General features: G+C 39.2%; 1 long non-coding RNA gene across 1 annotated transcript in view; it reads left to right on the forward strand.

Annotated features, from left to right (window-relative positions):
* Nucleotides 1–7,330, forward strand: part of LOC138283429 (uncharacterized) — a 225,540-nt gene extending 218,210 nt beyond the window's left edge. Inside the window, exon 3 of the long non-coding RNA XR_011201256.1 lies at nt 6,452–7,330. This is a non-coding gene — a long non-coding RNA (uncharacterized lncRNA). The remainder of the gene's footprint in view (nt 1–6,451) is intronic.
* Nucleotides 7,331–7,976: the final 646 nt, after the last annotated feature.

A 7,976-nucleotide genomic window follows, 5' to 3' on the forward strand; every position in this document is an offset into this window, starting at 1 on the left:
AAAAAAGTAATTCCCTAAACCGCAGCAGTGGAAGTATGCAAGTCATCCAATCGAAAGGATGGTAAAAAAGCTACACTTCTGGAGAGGACCAAATACACAAAGAGGAAAACAGGAAAGAAAGCCATTAAATTAGAAGCCAGAAGTTGAAATTGACACGAAAGCCGACCAATGATATGCAAAGGACCGAAAGCTCACTATGTTTATGGTATTGTCCATCATAGGTTTTATAGAACAGATGGTTTAAATTTGTCTGTAGACCAGAGGTAAAAAGTTCAGATTAAATTTGTTGACACATAACATGGCCTATTTTATGTGTGGCACCTTCAGCCAGATCTTACCTTTCATCTAACAGTGTGTTTGATTCAGGGGCTTGAAAGGTCACACTCAAAATGGTACCTATTAAAATCCATGTTCCAGAAACCCAGGTGTTGTTGGAAAAGGACAAGGAATGGCTAAAGGTGTTACATATAACATGCTCTTGCCACTATGGATACATTAAACTGTAGTGGAGGCATCAAGACCTTAGGAACTTCAGCAGAAGTCTTTCTGTATCTATGTCACATCCTGGCACTAACGTCCCAGCCAGAAGCAGACTTACCAAGGTTTAAATACTTCTTATGTGCCTGCTACTTCGCAGACACCGAGCAGCGCACTAAGTCCAATGAAAGCAAAGAAGACACTGATCAATAATGCAGTATTAATGGTTAGATGTGCATCTCAACTAAAATAGCCTCCATTGCTTTCTAGTCTTCCACTGCATTATAGTGCTTGTAGTTTCACTGTTTCACCAGTATCAATCTAAAAACGATATGTCTGCGTCAGAGTAGGATTTACAGTAAAAACCTGAAAGTGAGGTTGGCTAGTGACTTTGGTCCACAAGGCAGAATGCTGATTGAATCCATCCTCTGACTTTGAGTCTGGTTTAATTTTATAATTCGACAGTGGACTCTTGATTTAGGACTCTTTTGGGACCGTGGACTTTTATTTTCACCACTTTGTATATAGACTGGTTCCTGTGATGCTTCGTGATTTCTGTAATTTTCCCAATCACCTTTAAGTTTGCATTTTCCTTCTGATGTAAGAGTTTGGGTTTTTTGCCCCTTCCCAAGGACAATTTGTTGTTCGGTAAAAACCCTAAAAATATAAGTTTGGAACATTTCAAGAAAATATATAAAAAAAGGTAAATCCTAAACAAATCTCATTCTAGAATCTAGTAGACACACTGTATGATGCATTCAATGTAATTGAAAAGGAATGTCTAGTTGATATTAAAATGCTTCCTATATCTAGGGCAACCTTTGAAAATGTACAAAGAATACAATTAACCTACCAATATAGTTTGCTAAAAATCAGAATAAACTATTCTAAAAAGATGAAAGGTTGATATAGGTTTGTGGGTTACAAAGTGGTCAAATCTTTATTTAAAGGAAAATGTGAGAGTAAGTTAATGCAATAATTATGAGGGTTTTGTCCTACTACTCCACATATGCTATGATAGTGGTGCACGTCTTTGAGCCTGTGAATACGTTCTGGATGGTTATGGAGGTGTTGCAGGTGTAGGTGGCATTGCAGTTGGTAAAGGAGGTGATGTTGAAGATGGTGCTGGAGGTGTTACAGGTGGTGCAGATGGCTCTACAATTGGTTCTGGAGGTGGTAGTGGAAATGGTGCAGGTGGAGATGATGCAAGTATCTTTGTATAGTCTTCTGCATGCAATGTTTTGGGTTCATTTTAGAGCCTTGCTTGGGCACACTTATTTTATTTTAGGCCTGTTGCCTGTCCACGTTTTAACTAGTTGCATGCTTTTATTTATTTATTCATTTGAATTCATTTTAGCATAACTATCTTGTAGCTGAAGTTTTATTTCTCTAATCAGCTGCTATTCTGCAAAAGTGTTGTTGACTAGTTCCTTTGCATGACATTTCAAGCTGTGCCTCTGCTCAAGGATTCACCTGATAGTTTATCTAGTTTTGCCACCACGAGAATATGGAGCCAGCCTTTGACACTTATACAAATTATCACATCAGGCCTGTTCTCAGAAAACACCATGTTTTATTATAAAAGCACCATACAGGTCAAAGAAGGTTAAAGAGGTCATTCCAGCCAGAAAAAACACCCTATGCTGTGTGCCATTTCATTGCAACTTTGCTGACCTCAGCCCTGTCTCTGCATCCAACCAAGGAGATGACAGGCAGACCCCTGTTTTCAGGAATGGGGGTGGGAATTCCTTCCAGGGACTAGTATGGGCAGAGAAAGGGCTACCACTGCTGTACTCTCAAGTAGTTGCTAAAAGGTTTAGATAGTCTCAAGTAGATTCTAAGAGGTACATGATTATTGCAGGATGCTGGGACTGTTCATTTGTTTCTCACTGTTGGTTACAATCAGCACTGTGATATGTTTCATTCTCCTAATAATCGCAGCTCATGATTTTTATTGTAGAATGCAGTCCTTTCAATAAATACATTGAAAACAGTCCTGCATTTCTTTGTTTACCCTTGATTGTGTGAGACTTGACCAAATGAGAGAAAGGGCCAAGATCTGCTAACCACAACTTCCCTGAGCAGTCAGGGTGTCATATGTTCTAGGCTGCCACAAATCACCTTTACTCCCTAGGTTTGGGTGAGGTGCTGCTAGCTAGCCAAAATGGTTAGTCCGACAGTTTCCAACCAGAGAGGAACCAACTCAGTTGCCCACACATTGTGGTGCTGCTGCCCAAAAGCCTGCAGTCTTAACCCCATGATAAGAGTCCTACAAGAGCGATGGCTGTGAACATTGTCATTGGCATTTTGTTGCTGCTTTACTCTATTATCTTCATAGCTAAGGCATGGTGTCTTCCACTCTCTTCCCTAAATATTCTTAGTTGTTCATGGTGTAGTTGCATTGTGTCTTGGTAACATTTTGCAACATTGTCCAAGGCATACTCTGTCTGATAAGCATCTTATGGAGTCCTTTAAGACAGTCTGAAATTTGATACAGAATAACCCCTATTGCACAAATAGCTTGCTGCACATCAGTTTGTTGTTGGAAAAATGTATGCTCTCAGTGGCTGGCAACAGCCCATGCCAACCACTCCCCAAATGCTTGGCCATCTCAAATTCCCAGCTTGGTGACCTGCATAGAGAAGGGTGGTACCTGGGAGATTGTGTGAGGAGATTCATGAACAAGAGATACCTGGTCTTCACCAGGGGTGTTTTCTCCTTCAGATGATTGAGAGAAGACAAAAGATAAACCTTCATGGAAGTAGTATGTAGGATATTGTAGATAGACGCCTGTGATGTGAGGGTTGTGTGGAGGTGACTGTTGTGTAGGCGAGCATAGCCTCTATGACTGATTGGCTAATGGCTGGGAACTGGCAATCCTCAGAAAGAATTTTACAATGAACATAGTTGTCTGGCCTAGAAGTGCCCTGCTTCAAGATTTTCATTGTGAGTGCAACAATGCCCTCCTCTTCATTCAGGTCCTCTTCCTCAACCAGCTCCTAATTGTTCTCCTCCTCTTATTCATGAGCAGTGCTGGCTGCAGATATTGTTGCTTGGAGGAGTATCAGATTCTCTCCTAGGATTGCACCCAGTCCTCTGCTTGTACATGATTATCTGCTCCAGCTAAAGCATTCCCTCTAGCTGTGTGAGGAGCAGTCAAAATAACATTAGTGTGAGGGATATATAACATATGTGTATATATATATATATATATATATATATATATATATATATATATATATATATATATATATATAACATATCTCTCACACTAATATTGAGGCAGATGTCCATGGGACTGCAACAGGGCAACACACAGGGAAGGTCTTGCAACACAAAACACCAATACAGACTAGTATGTAGCTATGCTAAAAGGATGTATATGTCTAAATCCATCGTAAAGTCAATACATGTTTAGCTGTGTCTTTAAATTGGAGTAAAGACTAGCCTTGCCATGTACACCAGTGCACTAATGTATGATATTGATTTATTTTTTATGTATTAGGCCCTGTGTTGTTGTCCCATACATCATCTGCCACAAGGGTGACTTCTGCTCCTACCTGTACTCTCACACCAGACCTGGCACCACACAGCAAATGGGTGGGCACACTTGTAAGATGAATATCAGATCTTTTTCATAAGTTTCTAATATCTTGACTTTATTCTCAACAGGGTAGCTATATCTATTTTTTCACACGTCCCTTATGTTGTATTGCTCTTATATATATATTTGTGTTATCAAGACAATAATCTTTCAGGCTTAGCGTGCCACATAAATTATACAAAAAAGGAAGCAGGGAGCTAGAGAACTATGGCTAGTTTCTAACTTTAAGAATAGAGTTTCTCAAATGTCTGTTTCTCTAGCAGAGTTTTGTAAGCTTATGATTAGCATTGTGCCATCTACATATATATATGTGTATATATATATATATATATATATATATATATATATATATATTTGCATCCAAAGAAATTCACCGCACTCCAAAAGCTCCCAATATACTGTCTTTATTCAAAAACGTCAGCAACCACCAATGCATTGCAGCTCTTTGCTTTCTTTTACATTTAGAAAGGAGGTGCCTAAGGGATAATTACTGTGAAAAAAATAAATGTATATTGTTTCTAACTAATTTTTACGATCTTGTAGGACTTTCATGAGATCGTGAATAGTAAAAAGGAGTGAATAAGTTCTGAATGCACTCCATCAGTAGGAATGCATATTGTGGTCTTTTTTATTGAGAACAAGTATGTAAGAGATAAGTGCTCTGATGAATAGGTGGTTAATTCTTATTTTCTCAAAAAGTTATGATCTCACAGGACTCTTGCAGGATTGTGAACCGTATAAAGGAGTAGGTGATCTTTGAATGGGCTGTAGTATGCTCACTTGCCACTGTAGAATGGAGTATTACTGAATATGGTGTCTGTCAGAGTGTACTATGCTTGCCATTCAGTTTTGTAAGAGTTATAAGTAGGCTATGGTCCATTCCCACACCCTACTATACACATCCATTATCAGAGAGAGGGGTGTTAACAGACAGTCCCTGGACAGGGCATACTATGCAAACCTGTCATCCAGGAGGGAAGTCTCATCTGAGAGGCCATCCTCTCTCTTCACACCCTACTATGCACACCTATCATCTGAGACAGTGTTGTGACAAAAGAGACCAGTACATGTACACAGCCTATAATGCACACCTGTCATCTGAGAGAGAGGTCTGACAGGAGAGGCTTGTCTATGTATACACCCTACTATGCATGGCCATCATCTGAGACAGAGGTCTGAAAGAAGAGGCAAGTCCATATACACACTCTAATATGTACACCAGTCATCTGAGAGAGAGGATGTAGTGTAGAGGCAGTGTCTCTCCCTTCACCCCCCTACGCAAACCCATCATCTGAGAGAGAGGTTTGGAAGAACCGGGCAGTCCATGCACACACCTTACTATGCACTCCATTATCTGAGAAAGATGTGGAAAGAGAAGACAGTCAATGCAGACACTGTACTAGGCACACCTTTGGTGTAAGAGAGAGATTGGAGGGAAGGTTTGCATGAGACTCTTGTAAGAGTAGCTCACAAGCTTCAGGGAGTGAAGCTTGCTGCATGTACATGTGCGATCTTGTGAGAGGCTTGCAGGACCTGGGGGAAACTTATTGAGCCTGGCACAAGGTATTTTATGATCTTGGAAGCATCTCTTCAGATTCGCATGGAGAATTACTCGGCCTGCCACAAGGTGTTTTACGATCCCATGAAGGTCTCATGAGATCATATGGGGGGAGTAAGAATAAAAAAAAGGGCCACGGCCCAAACAATAGATACCATACTTATTGCATGGTTCAAGAAATACTAGGGTATGAATCGGTGCAAAACCATGGATAGTGTAGATTGTTCTTGGTGATTTGGAGAAAAAGGAAACCTGTCGAAATTATGCTCAACAGAAGTTTATTAATATAGGTTTTGATAGGTAGACTTTAGAATGTGGACAGATGCAACCAACTACTGGATGTTGTGTTAAAAATGAAATGTTCAGTCTGTATGTAGGTGTAAGTAAAAGAGGCAGTGTTTCAGAAATGAAAAAACAAAGCATTTGCAGTCTGTTAGTACAAGGCCTAGGGTTTTTAGGAACCTTACTGTGCACAATTTTTACTCTATGAAATGTTTGAGTGGAGAAGTTGTCATTTCTAGAATAAAACACTGCTCACTGTTATGAAAGGTGTGTAAAGAGGAATGTGCTACTTTACGAATTTTTATGGAACCATGTTTGAAAGCATGTTATAACTTAATTGTGATAAAAAATGCAGTGTCTGAGGCTGTGGATTTTTTCAACAGAAATGAAGATGAAGTCAGTGGTGCAGTACATATAAATCTGTGATTGATGATACAAAATGTAGAAGCCTTCAGAGAATGTAGTGATGTGTCATTGTTAGCAATTACTGATCATTATGTAACTTTTTTTATTCTTTTGTCTATTTTTAGGGAGATCGTGGAAAACAGACACTCGTAAATACAGAACTACCATGTCACACAATATATAGAGGAGTAAAACAAAAATTGTTTACTTTGAAAGAAAGATGGAAAAGCAACTGTTTGGAAAGTCAGGAAAAACAAATGTAATTGCACAACTGATGTTTTCTAATTGACTACAGCAACATTTATGCCCTTGGAGATGCTTGTTCTGTGTTCTGTTCTGCTTTTTTCATAACAAAATAATCTGCCTACTTAAACATCCAAAAATTGCTTTATTTATATAAGGAGAGTTGTTGTTTTTCAGCATTGAGTACCTGGGCAGGTACTGTGTCACCAGGTTCAAAAGACGTGAAAGCCCCTGAGGAGTGTTTAACCTCTGCAACACGGCTAACCTGAGCAAGGTGCTGAGGGTACACAACCCTCAAATGTTCCCACATCTCTGTGGTATTCATGCTGTATTGTTTGTCCCTGCTGGCTCTGCTGAACTCCTTTTTGCATTTTTTGCATATTGCTTATTTAGCAGATACTTTTTCCCCACCTGGCCTCATTTAAAAACAAATTGCCACACCAAGGACTGCTTGACAAGCTGAGGTGGATGAGTTGTAGGGACAGCGCTAGCATGTTCATTTGAATTTGATTATGACATTCTGGTGACAGAAAATCAGCAAAAAAAAGAATAATTTGTAAAGTTTGTTGTTTTTATTGTTGTTGTAGTTTAATGTTGTTATTGTTTGTTATGTTGTTAAATTGCTTTTTTTAATAAAGTGTTTAGAGTTACTACTGATTTCTTTCCTGAATAGCTTAGAGATTTCAAATTTATCACAGTCTTCTAACATTGACTTAAAGTGGCAGTTCATTCTTCAAAAACTGTAACTCTTCTGCTGCATATATATATGTTTAAGGTACTATAGAGAGATCAGTGCTTCTTCCCACTGTAGAATAAAGATTTTGATATAAGAGGCAGATTTTAATACAGAGACAAATGTATCCTTATAGTATACTATGGACTGCTGCCTGCTGGTGGAGAGGGCAGTTCTTATGCACATGTTATATCTGCGTGTCGGTCTAGAGAGAGGTGTCAGCGCATAACTCTGTCTTTGTGTACAGCATACTACACATGTCCCCATCAGGAGATGTTGAGTGATGTCATTTGTGAGGCCATAAGCAATCCATGGCAGGGGTGTGAGTTATAGTTAGTGCTGATAATTATAACTGGTGATTTTCCTTTGTTTTAAGTTTAAAGTGTTTACGTTGTCACTAAGAAATTTGCCCCACAATAACATTACGTTAAACCTTGTTTTTTAGTGAAAAATATATATCTATATAGTCACTCCTTTAAGCATAACTTGTCTGCACCTAACCCCCGGTGGTGCCGATATCGGAAGCGCGCCACCGTGTCTAGCTATATAAACGTTCCTTTGTCGATACACAAGGATACGGCACTCCACATACAAAGGAAATAATTAAAAGTCAATTTTATTTGACACGCGAAGGAATGCGTTTTGGCATTACTGTCTTTGTCAACCTGGCGTTC

This window comes from Pleurodeles waltl, chromosome 3_1, assembly GCF_031143425.1.
Source record: "Pleurodeles waltl isolate 20211129_DDA chromosome 3_1, aPleWal1.hap1.20221129, whole genome shotgun sequence".
Taxonomy (NCBI): Eukaryota; Metazoa; Chordata; class Amphibia; order Caudata; family Salamandridae; genus Pleurodeles; species Pleurodeles waltl.